Here is a 13472-nt window from a genome sequence, read left to right as displayed (position 1 = left end):
AAAAATTCTGATACTAGTTATCTATATGTAATGGGGTGTAGGTAATTTATATTCATAATTTTGGGGATTCTAAATTTTATATAATGGCCAGAACTTACTGTTGTGATCAGGAAAAAATATAGTGGAAGAAAAAGAACATGTTAGAATTATAGACAATTATGTGGAGCTGTAGAGTCAGAAAACAAAGAATTATGAAGGCACATATTTGAGCTATGCAGTATTGGAGACTATTTTTAAAAATAATGTATTAAAATAATTCACATAGTTTGTGACCCTTCATAGCAGTCACCTTAAGACCAAACACAAATTCCAGTAATGTTGACGCCAAATGTTAGAGATGATCTACTTTCTCATTTCATAGGTAAGAAATCTTGGGCTCATTGTATCTACTTATTACCCAAGGTCACAAAATATGTAACTAGTGGGAAGTTCAGAAAACCATCTGCTTTCCCTTTCAATTTTTTGTGCAATTAACAGTTACTATAAAACCAAGTTTCTCTAACACTTCTGACTTTCAATGGTTACATTTCCCTTTAATACTCAAATAATGTAACTTCAGCCTTCATTCCCTCAAGTAACTTCACTAGTCTCTGCCTAGTTTCCTTTTCCAAGTATTTCTGAGAAACCTAGAAAATACTTGGTTATATGTTCCAAAAGTGTGTCTGCTTGTCACTTTCTTAGAGCAAGTGCTTTAGACTTTTCCACTGGTCATACTGTGCTGTCTTACAACCACTTCTCCATGCTGCTGCCACTTACCCCAGTCCACATTACATTAAAAATTAACACATGACACCAAAAAGTAAACCCCTAAAACAGAGCTACTATCTGACTCTTATGCTTAACAAAATTTTAGTGATGATTTGGGAATAGAAGGAAATTATCAGACAAAAAAAGGAAATTTATTTTTTTTAATTTTTTTTTTCAACGTTTATTTATTTTTGGGACAGAGAGAGACAGAGCATGAACGGGGGAGGGGCAGAGAGAGAGGGAGACACAGAATCGGAAACAGGCTCCAGACTCCGAGCCATCAGCCCAGAGCCTGACGCGGGGCTCGAACTCACGGACCGTGAGATCGTGACCTGGCTGAAGTCGGACGCTTAACCGACTGTGCCACCCAGGCGCCCCCAAAAAAGGAAATTTTAAAACTAGCTATCAGAGATTCATTGTCTATGCCTCTGCACAAAGATTCCTTAATGGTAGTCCTTCCTTATGCCATACACGTTGCAAATGCCAACTTATTTCCCATTGGGAGAGTCCCCTTCACCCCCTCCTTTAAAGATGACGCTAGAGTTCCCATTTTTCTTGGGGATTAGAGAAAAAATGAATATCTTTCTCTCTTCCTGTCAAAGGCCTGTTGTTTTCCCAGTGAGAAAGTTGAAAAACTCAATTCCTCCAAAATATAGTCCATCATTGCCACAACTGGTCTAGTCACCATGTTCCAGATAAAACCATTGTAATAGCGTATTTCTTAGTTTGGATTATTCATTTATATGTGAAGTATATGAATTTCCCTCTGCAAATGGACAAAAAAATTTTTTTAAGTTTATTTATTTTGAGAGAGAGCAAGTGTGAGCAGGGGAGGGGCAGAGAGAGAGAATCAGAGACAGGTTTCTTACACTGTCAGCAAAAAGCCCAATGTGGGGCTCAATTTCACGAACTGTGACATCATGACCTGATCATAACCAACTGAGTCACTCAGGTGCCCCCAAATAATTTTTGATTGCAGGACCTAAACCATCCTTTCAACTGCCTTTCTCTCTCTTTGCTTCAGCTTGTCTTTCACTGTTTTCTAGTGTTCTACTTTATCTGTAGTTTTGTCTGCCTTCACTCCCCCTTCTCTTTTCACATGTTCTTACTTTTAATTTCCTGGACAGATGATTAAGTCAGTTAGACTTACCTACTTGTTTTCTATATCTTTTTTTTTTTCAAAGTTAAGTCTACTGCAATCTGTAAAGATGAATTGAAAGTCTCAGGAGGATTGTTTTTAATTTTAATTTGGGTAAGATAAATTTACCAACTAATCTAGTTATAAAAATCCTAGCTGAGAAAATGACTATCCAGCAGAGATTCTGTTTTCATACAGATACAAAATACATTAACAGCATCACCCTCAGACAATGTATTCAGACAATTTAATTGTATTCAGACAATGCCTGAAAACTTCAAACATCCCCAGTATACACATCAGAATAAATTTTGATGGTGAACATAATTTATACCTTTTTTACATTCCTCACTTTAAGATTTCAAGTTATCTTGTTAGTAATTGACAAGATATGTTTTCTGTAGTTGCTAAACCCTTGAGACAAGTCTATAACTTTCTATTTTCAACAATACTGAAGTGAAAGGAACCCAGCATTTCTCCTGTCTACTCTCTCTCCCATTTTATATTCCCACCAGCACTATATGAACGATCCATTTCTCTATATATTTTCCAATACTTATTATCTCTCTTCATGATTCTAGCCATTCTAGAGGGTGTGAAATGATATCTCAAAATGGTTTTGATTTTAATTTCCTTGATTTTTATTTGATTTGAATTTCAATGGTACTGAACCACATCTAATAAAAGACATAGAATTATTGATTATTGATTGACTTTTCAAGGTGAAGAAGAAGAAAGATTAGAAAATATGCTCCCTTTTAATAATAATAAACATCACTTACAAAGCAAAAAAATGTTTTGAATACCCCCCCCTTTTAAAAAATACTGTCTCAGTACTGTTTACATGGCTAATTAAAAGTTGGGAATAACTGAAAGTCTGTACTCAGGACAAATCTTTATTTTCTTTCTCTCCACACCATTTTCATTTTTTCCTCAAGTTGAAGGATCTATTGCTTGGAAATATCCTTAGACAGAAGAGAGCTGAGTAACATACCCCTCTTCTTTTTCCCTCTACTTTCTGTGCACCACTGGTGTACATTAGTTTTTTTCTTGCTGCTGTAACAAATTACTACACGTTTAGCAGCTTAAAATAACACAAATTTATTATCTTACATTTCTGTAGGTCAAAAGTACAGTATGGGTCTCCTTAAGCTAAAATCAAGGTGTCAGCAAAGCTGGGTTCCCTCCTGGAGGCTCCAGGAGAACACTGTTTCTATGCCCATTTAGGCAGTTACTCATGGTCATAGGATATCTCCATTTCCTTGGCTGGCTGTCAGCTCAGGGCTGTTCCCAGCTTCTAGAAGCCACTCATGTCTTGGTTCACAAACCCTTTCCTTCTTATTCAGAGCTGACAACTCCTCTGCCTTCCTTTTCCACTTTTATTTTTTAGTTTTTTAGCTTTATTGAAGTATAATTGACAAAAAATTGTACAGTTTTTAAAGTTTACATCATGGTGATTTGATATATGTATATATTGTGAAAGGATTCCCACTTTCTAGATAATTAATATATCCGTTACCTCATGTAGTTATTTATTTACTTATTGTTTCCTAAAAACATTTAGGTTATACCCTCTTAGCAAACTTCAATTCTACAATACAGTGTTATCAACACTTTTTTTCATGAAATTGTTTTTTTCTCTTTTTGTATAGGTCCCCTATTTTAACATATCTTTTGTTTCTCTACCTACGTTATAGTATTCTGTAGGCTTTGTTTGTTTTATGTCTTGTGTAAGGATCTGTATTTCTTCCTTAAAAAGTTATTAATTGCATGCTTACTTCACCCTGGAGAATGGTAGAGAGGAGAGAGGTTTGCACTGTGGTTGGTGATAATTCTTTCAATGAGAGTTCCCATTTCAATATAGGTCGTTTATTTGGGTCCATCACAGCAATTTCTTACTTCTCTGATATTTTAGGTGATTTCCCACTCCCACCATACTCCCATCAGTTGCTTAAGTAGCTCTGGGCTAAAGGAGAGGGAGGTCAGAGATTTACTATTTTGTTGGTTAGTATCTTTACAATATACTGTGTCAGTGAAAAACTCATTCTGAGAAGCAATATTTAAGGAGTAATTACCCACACAACTCTACTGGGTCTACTGCTCAGTTGGTTATTATAAGGAACTCTTCTTCAGCAATTCTTTGCAGGGGGAATATTTAATGTCAGAGCTTTAATGGCCTTGTAGTCATGAGTCCATTATGTTACTGTTCTGTCAGTTAGCTTTTGCAATTTTTCCACACAACCTTTTCCTGCCTGCCCTAGTAGTGTTGTGTTCATGAGGTGCCCTGATATTTGGTCCAACATTATTCTTGGTGTGCCAGTGAGAGCATTTTGGGATGAGATTCACATTTGAATTGGTAGACTGAGCAAAGCAGATTTCTCTCTCTAATGTGATTGGGCCTTACCCAATCAGTTAAAGGATGAGATTAGAACAAAAAGACTGACTGTCCCAGAAGTAAGAGGGAGTTCCTCCTGCCTCACTGCCTTGGAGCTAGAACATCATTTTTCTCCTGCCTTTGGACTGAAACTGGAATATCAACTCTATCTGGATCTCAAGCCTGCTGGCCTTTGGACTGGAATTGCACCATCATCTCTCCCAGTTCTCAAGCCTTTGCACTTGGACTGACACTATGCCAATGGCTCTTCTTGGTCTCCAGCTTGCTGACTGAAGGCCTTGGGACTTGTCAGCCTCTAAATTTTTAAGACAATTCCTTATAATAAATCTCTTTGTGTGTGTAATATACATATATATTTTTATTTTTATTTATTTGTATATACATATATACATATATTACATACACGTACATACATACACAAATATAAAATCTCCTATTGGTTCTATTTCTCTGCAGAACCCTAACTACTACAGCCAGTATACTCATTTCTCTTTATGGTAACTCCTCTCCTCACCCCCACGTTGGGAAAACTTTTTTTTTTCTCTCATAACTCTTATGCAACCTATAACCACCCTTCTGATAGACGCTAATCTCAGTGAGTGTTGGAGGTACACTATCCCCCACCCTTCTAAGGAATGTTTTACTTTGTATATATGTTAAGGCTCTAGTCTCTCTACCACTACATAAGGAGTAGCCCTCCACTCACTATTTATTTTGCATTTTCTAGGCAATTCCAGTTGTGAAAGCAATATTTGGTCCTCCCTTATGTCTCCTGGCATCATAATTGGAAGTCAACTCTGATTTAGCTGGCATGTTTTCTCACTGAAAAAGAATAAATAAACCCCATGTTTCATCATTGCCTTGCTTTCTTCTCTGGCAGTGCCTCTGCTACACATACAAGTGAGAAAACTGGTTTTGGAGTTCAACAGAACTAAATTCAAGGCCAAGATATGTGAGGCACCTTATTTTCTTTCAAAGTCAGTGGTTCATTAATAAATGGGGATAATAATAGCACCTGGCTCATAAATTTGTACTGAATAAACAAGACAATGTGTATAATGCTTAGCACAAAGTCTTTGCCACATAGTAAATAATCAATACATTTTAACTATAATTAGTACTAATAGTATTATTATTCAGTAGACTAAGGCTATCAATGAAATTCTGTCCCTGTTACTAGATTGTTTCTTTATCTCTAAGATACATTTATTAGTCCTATATATGAAATGATTCTCTGGGAAATCTAGCTCATTTTTTACATCTATCTACAGAGAATACATATATTTATTGACAAGATTTGGAATAGGTTTTTAGTAAACAAAGCTAATCTTTTAGAACCTCTGATGAATCACGTTAAAAAACAGGAAGAGTTATTTATGGTACTAGGAGAAGCAATATTTCTTTTAAAGTACATGACTAAGATTTTCTACATGAAAATTCTGATAAAATATGAGGAAATTGCAAATTCAATATTCCAAAATTGACAACTGTATTATTAAGTCTCATAAAACAACCCCTGTCCTTGAGTTTCTAAGCAAAGAAAAAGTTATTAATGATGTTATATTCTAGTTGTTCAAATAGATCTTTGCTTGCATTTTGACAAAAGTCAACACTTATGCATGGATAAGCTTTAAAAGTTTTTTTCTTTTTTTTAATGTTTATTTTTGACAGAGAGCGCGCGCGCGGGCGCGGGCGCGGGCGCATGAGTGGGGGAGGGACAGAGAGAGAGGGAGACACAGAATCCGAAGCAGGCTCCAGGCTCTGAGCTGTCAGCACAGTGCCCCACGCGGGGCTCCAACTCACAGACCGCGAGATCATGACCTGAGCCAAAATCAGACGCTCAACCAACTGAGCCAACCAGGGTCCCCAAAAGTTTTTTCTATATACACACACATGTGTTCACAGTATTGAATAGAAATCAAAATGGAACAAATTTTGATGCTGATCATCATTCATACTTTTTTTTTTTTTTTTTACTTTCTTCACTCTAAAATGATCCAGACCTGGGATTCAAATACTGCATCTCTAGTTATCAGTTACATCATCTTAGGCAATGGAATCACTTTTAAAACAAGGGTATAGTTATGGATCATGTCTGCGTGTCCATATTCTTTATACTATTTATTTACTTTTGCAGTTAAATTGTGCACATATACATAGAGTAAAAGAAGTCATATTTTTAAACTGAATATATTGTGGGGCACTTGTTAGAGGGCAGGTCTTTAGCAAAAAGACAAGATAATTAGAAATTAGTAGCTCACATATTTCTAGACTTCTGGGTTCAAATATGTTTCCAATTGCTATTCAAAAAAATCAGTTTGACTGTAACAGCCCCAAACCATGATTTTGTCTGCTTACATGAAAATATAGAAATGTTGTGATAGATCATCCTCAGGCAAGTAACATACCTGTTGAACAAAACATTTTCATGACTATTTCACAAGAGATACGTTGTCTCTCAAAATATATTTTCTACTATCAATTATCAATTCTGACTAAAGAATGTAACTAGTAGGTCTTATTTACTGTGACCCACTAAGATGACTGGGTAGGGTAAGTGGCATTGTGGTTTTTTATCTGTGGATTCTTGCCATCCTCAGGATTGTGCTGGACCATGGCAAATCAAGACAGCTGAATACATTATTCCTATTCTATTATCCAGTGTGTGTCACTATGCAGATATAGCTTAATAATAGTAACAGCAACATATTTTCTCTATATCCTCTAATACTTACATGATGAGTATATTCTATTTCACAGAAGTATTCCATTTTATTGAATATACTGGGAGGAAATGAATCTTTTCCTAGAAGCTGGGACTTAGGATCTTTTCCAAAGTTTCTAGAATATAAATCTACGTAGACATTTGCGTACAAATTGAAGATTTCCAGATTAGAAGTATGTCAGAGAAGCAAGTTCCATCAAATATCACTTTGGCCTTTTCCCCCTTTAACCAGCTCTCTGCAAGTGATAAGCTTTTAGTAAAGGGAAATTTTGACATTTAGAGAGAAACATTCATGGAGATGCCTAGTGTGGAGAGGAAGAGTGTTCCAGGCAGTAATTATTATCTAATTTAGTGAGATAGTTCTGGCTTATTTTATATGACTGCATTTATAAGAATGTACACAGGCATTCTGACATGCTGTTTCATATTTGTCAGTCTCTCTAGAAGTCACAATATTCTTGTAATTTCTCTGTAGTAACATTTCTTTCAACCTTGTTGGCCCTTGGATCTGCATATGCAATTTTTGTAAGAACTACTGCATAAGCTTTAATAAAAAGTCATAAGTCTTCCTCAATATCATGAGGAAATAGCATCATTTTGAATCTAGAAAATATATTGGTACAAGAAAATCCTCCATACTCCTGCTGTAGTTTTTACCTATTCCAGCAGTTAACATAAACTTGAATGCCTGGAATCTGTAGAAAAGAATAGTTGTTTGGCAGACATTTGATCCTGCCCTGATTGTGTGAACTTGGCAAGTTTTAACCTCTGAGTGCCAGGAATAGCTTATTAATCTGCTTTGTGTGAGTCTGTTAAGAAGATGAACTTTAGCCAAAAACATCCTACATCTATTATTATTGGTATAACAAAATCCCAGTATTATTTGTATGAGTAATAGAATCATACAGGGAGAATAAAGTAATATTATTTAGTGAGTGATTATGTTTTGTAACTTAAAATTTAAGTCTTCATTAATAACACTTGTTTTCATATTTGCATGGGGAGAACATACTATATATATTTTATTATTTTAGCCTTGCCATCCCAGGTACAGCAGACAAGTTAACTGGTGGATACCCCCAGGTGTCATTACTTCTTCAGGCACAGGGCCACAAGGGGTCTCACTCAAACTTCCTGTCCTTCTTGGCATCATATGTGCATGCCAGTAACTCCAAACTACAGAAAGAGGGATGGATGGGCTGGGGAAGTCTGTATTTACACAAACATAGAGGTGTCAGAATCCCATGGGCAGGAAGTTGGTGAGAAGCAATGAGTGAATTAATTGGTCTTTCTGAACTGGCAGGCAGATTCCCTTGAAATGGTCCCAGGACTTGACTTCTTAGCACAACTTGGGGCACAGAGAGGGACATGTGAGGGAAACAAGGAGTAGCTGGTGTCTATCCATCTCCAAAACAGAGTACCTAACTCCCCTGAGATCAGATCTCACAGGAACTCAAAGTGTCATAGAGACTCCAAAATTGCAGGGACTCCTTAGCCATGTCATTCAGGGCAGGGAATGAGGACATACAATATTGATGTGTGTTTTGAACATAGATCTGGAAATTGTGTCAAATTATTTCCTGACAAATCTAGGCTTGAAACCTCACAATAATTTTGCCTACTTCACTTTCACACACACCCCAACTGAATCAATTGCTAAACCTCCTCTTATATTTTCTTTATATTCTCAAGCCCATTTCTTTCCTTTGAGGGACCCTAGACTTTGTCTCATTTTAAATTCCAATTTGGCCATCTACTAATTGCATAACCTTGGGAAAATACTTAATCTTTCTAAATCTCAATTTCTTTGTAAAATGTAGATAATAAGATGGTTGTGCTTCTGTATATCCCACAAAATGTAGGCAGGCTTTTATTCTGCGCAAATTTGTTAAATTAATGAGTGTCTCTCTACCCAAATTAAAAAAAAAAAGACTCATCTTAATTTGGTACTGTGGCCCTAGGATTATTAACCAATGTCATTACAGACTTTTACTACTTGGCCTTAAATGTTGCCCTGCTTGCTATAACATTTTGCATAGCTTTCAATTTATCCTTTCTTTTTTTTTAAAGAGTCAACAACCATCACAGCTGCAATTATTTTTATTGCATACTTACTAGGTATCCAGCAGAGTTAGAAGTTATGTAGAATATGGAAGTGTATGCTGCTTTTCCTGTATTTAATGAACTCAGAATCTAATTATGGAGGTAGGAAACAAATAGTTTATGCATGAAAATTTTAATAGCAATGCAAAATTGTCTGAAGGATACACAAGAAACTGTTAACGGTAATTACTTGAATGAGGAAGGGGGATTTACTGTTTGTGTATACACTAAGTCATACATTGTTATTGTTCATGTTTCTGTACTGTTATTACATAATTTTTTACATGATGTTTTTACATCAAATTCATTAAAATGTGATATATAAATATAGTTTATAGCTAAACTCAATTTTTTTAGCACAGAATATAAATGCATTTCCAAGGAGGGAGTGAACTCCTTCCCTCATTATTTATATGGAAAAATTTGGGGGTGCCTGGGTGGCTCAGTCAGTTAAGCGTCTGACTTCAGTCATGATCTCATAGTGAGTTTGAGCCCTGTATTGAGCTCTGTACTGACAGCTCAAAGCCTGAAGCCTACTTTTGAGTCTCTTTCTCTCTCTCTCTCTCTCTGCCACTCCCCCACCTGTGCACTTGCTCTCTCTCAAAAAAATAAATATAACTTTAAAAAAATATTAAAAAAAATTGTGGAGCATTTCACCAATACCATTAATGGGGCTAGACTGTGGGGATGAAAAGGTGAAAAATGTCTTGCTTATTCTTTAAGAAAGCCTGTACTGGGGCAGGAAGATAGCCAACAAATACGGTAAAATTGAATAGGGACTATAATTAGGGTATGCACATGTGGGTTCAGCTTTCCGCTTTGTCCTTCAAAGTCAATGGCAGCAGAAAGAATTACTCAGGACCCTACACAAGTCAAAAGAGATGAAAGGGAGGCTAAGGGAAGTCTCCCCAAGCTGCTCTCAAGCTCCCATATTTATTAAGCATACATTTTGGGAGACAATATATAATACATCAGTGGGCTACATGCCAGTAAGAACATATTGAAAATATTCACAAAACCAAGTTAAGGCGTTCCCAAGACTTCAAAAGAGCAGATGTAGAAAACAGGGTAGGAAACAGGATAAAATATTCCATGTGATAACATGATCTAAGGAATTTATGAGCACAGGCAGGACCTAACCCCTAGAAATACATTAACTAAATAAGATACTTTCCCTAGATATACATGAACTAGATAGGCAAAGTGCAGCCTGCTGTTTTCAGCAAGACCAGAAAGCAGTGTTCTGCTTTGCAGTGGGTTCCCTATAATCTCCTAAGCGAGTATACGGCTGATTGATTTTCCACATGCACGTGGAATACATGGGAACACATTTGAGAGTCTTATTCATTAAATCACTTAAAATTTTGTGCTGGGCTCTATACTGAATAGAGAGACTCTCCTCTAGAAGTACATTATAAAAGAGCAGTGCAAAATCTTTGATGTAGCTTGGAAAGCCAGCATAAACAAACAAGACATATTTCACCCTGCCTTACCTAGCCCATATCATTATTCGTCTTAAAAAAAATAATACCCCAGTTCTAGCATGCCAATAATGTTTTGACCAGGTCACCTGATCACCACAGCAGTTTCATCTAAATCCCACAGCTTACTCTTCTGAAAGTCCCTGCTATTGGCTGATTAGCCTCTGAGGAAGATGAAATACATAGATATTACAAATTCCAGGGAGAGAAATTGGGTTTATCTCATGTACTGGATAATTACATTGACAGCTGTTGCAACAGAAATGTTGGTATAATAAAAAAAAAATTAAGTCCTAGCTAAGAACTTATTTATTTTAGTCAATATCCAGTCCAAAAATGTCTGTTCCAGTGTGCCACAAGATTTAAGCTAGATGAATTGCAATAATTTCTAATGTGTTTTCTCTGAAAATCTAGATACATATATTTTTAAAAGTTTGTTTTATGTTAGTTTTTATACAACTAGTTTGGTTTGACCTATTTATGCTGAAAATAAAGAACAATTATGAATTTTTTCCTGTGGGGAAATGATTTCTGAGATTTTCACAGCCTAATCACAGTTCCCCACTGAAAGTATACATTGCACATACTTGCCAGAATATTTTTAGAGGCAGAAGAAGATATACAAGGTACTTCAATTGTATAGTGGTTCAATGTTGAAAATGAAGGTTCTAGTCATTATTTAGTGAGAAACTGTCACAGAGGATGAAAGTTAAAACTTGAAATCAGTTAACTCAGTTCAATACTCAGCTATAATAAGTTTGTTGTTATTGTTGGTAGTAATCTTCTGCACTCTTTTCTCCTACAATAAAACCAGCATGCAAAGCTTTAGTTTCATGAATAAAATAGATGAGAATTTATCCAAACCAGTTTTAGTAAGTACACAATGAATTGCAGATAGACAAAAGCCTGGCAACATACTCTGTTTACATAAATTACAGGAACAAGATTTGTGATTCTGTATATTTCATACATGGTATTCAAATTTTATTAAACCTTCATCAATGTTGTTACCTACAAAATAGGTAAACAAGAAGTTCTAGAGATAAATCCCAATCTTGAAAACAGAAACTTTATTATAATTGATCCATGGTGCCCGCTCTTAGAGATGGAAAATGTCACAAGTCTTGGCAAGGATGTGGAGAATTTGGAACCCTTGTGCACTGTTGGTGGGAATGCAAAATTGCGCAGTTGCTATAGAAAACGGTATAGAGGATCCTCAAAAAATTAAAAACAGAACTACCATAAGATCTACCAACCCCACATCTCTTTCACTTTCAAAAAATTGAAATCAGCATCTGAAAGATATCTTTGTACTCCCAAGTTTATTGCAACATTATTCACAGCAGCTAAGATGTAGAAACAACCTAAATGTACATCAACAAATGAATGGGTAAAGAAGATGTGGTATATACATACAATGGAATATTATTCAGCCTTAAAAAGGAAGGAAGCTCTGCTTAATGCAACAACATGGATAAAGCTTGAAGTAAAATGTTAAGTAAAATAAGTTAGTCATAGAGGACAAATACTGCATGATTACACTTACATGAAGTATCTAAAATAGTCAAACTTCTAGAAGCTAGAGAATAGAATGCTGGTTGCCAGGGGCAGGGAAATGTAGAAAATGGGGAGTTGCTTATCAACAGGTGTAAAGTTTCAGTTATACAAAATGAATAGGTTCTAGAGATCTGCTGTACAACACTGTGCATATATTTAACAATACTGTATTATACACTTAAAGGTCTGTTAAGAAGGTAGATCTCATTTTAAGTGTTTTTACCATAATATACAACATTTTAAAAGGGTAGAGAAAGGCAAGTTTTACTCCAAGTCCATTATAGTACCTTTTCATTAATCAGGTTAATGCTATCAATATTTTTAATCTTAAAAATATATGTGTTCTCTTGTAGGTATCATAACATATCAGGCATTTTTCCTGTTGTTTCATATGTTAATCTTAATTGTTTTAGAACTCAAGCTTCTTTTTTTCCCTACTTTGTTGAAATATAATTGACATATTAATTTTAGGTGTACAACATAATGATTTGATACACATATGTATTGTGGAATGATTACTACAGTAAATTTAATGGACATCTATCACCTCACATAGTTACATTTTCTTCTTGTGATGAGAACTCTTAAGATCTGCTTTGTTAGCAACTTTCAAATTTATAATACAGTATTGTTAACTGTAGTCACTATGCTGTACATTACATACATACATACCTAGCACTTAGTTATAACTGGAAGTTTTTACCTTTTGACCACCTTCAACCAGGCCTCTTTCTGACTTAAAATGGATCTTATAACAACGGACCAGGATGTTTAGGAATCTCTGTGGCAAGAAATACAAAATTCAGTAATCCAACTGTTTAATTTTACTTAAAATTCTGAAATACAGATATCTAAACAAGAAGAATATGAACACAGTAGCATCCGTCATTTTGGTTTCTAAGAGCTGAATACCTCTATATTCCATACCACAGAAGTCTGAAATAATTTGGACTCAGCCTAAAAGCACACATATAAATAGTTGTCCATAATTTTTATATTGATAGACCACATGTCTGCTGAATACTGTATGACATTGAACTGTTATATTTCTTTATATTTTCCTGAGGCATATGTGCATTTAGGTTGCCTAAGTAGAAGATAGCATGTTTAAATTATTTACATATATAAATATACATATATTCCATTGCTAAAAGCGTAAGGTATTAAAAAATCTTTATAATAGGAAGTTATATATTCAGACTAGGTGTGACATCAAACTTGTGAATTTAGAAAAGTGAAACCTATTTTGAAACCAGATTTAAATGTTTGTTGCTTTAAAGTTTTGTCTTAAAAATTTATGGAAGATGTTTAATATTATACTGAAAC

The 13472-nt window shown here is 35.3% G+C and overlaps 1 long non-coding RNA gene across 3 annotated transcripts in view; it reads left to right on the top strand.

The window, feature by feature from the left end:
* LOC113597447 (uncharacterized) overlaps window positions 1–13472 on the top strand; it is a 43610-nt gene that overhangs the window by 16465 nt on the left and 13673 nt on the right. Inside the window, exon 3 of one of the 3 annotated variants that reach the window (XR_003418212.2) lies at window positions 5008–5843. The exons of the other annotated variants lie outside the window; for them this stretch is intronic. This is a non-coding gene — a long non-coding RNA (uncharacterized LOC113597447). Of the gene's footprint in view, window positions 1–5007; window positions 5844–13472 lie in introns of those variants that run through there. 3 annotated transcript variants of the gene reach the window in all.

Source organism: Acinonyx jubatus, chromosome X (assembly GCF_027475565.1).
Source record: "Acinonyx jubatus isolate Ajub_Pintada_27869175 chromosome X, VMU_Ajub_asm_v1.0, whole genome shotgun sequence".
Taxonomy (NCBI): domain Eukaryota; kingdom Metazoa; phylum Chordata; class Mammalia; order Carnivora; family Felidae; genus Acinonyx; species Acinonyx jubatus.
The sequence above is the reverse complement of the archived record's forward strand: the minus strand, read 5'-3'. Positions and strand labels throughout refer to the sequence as shown.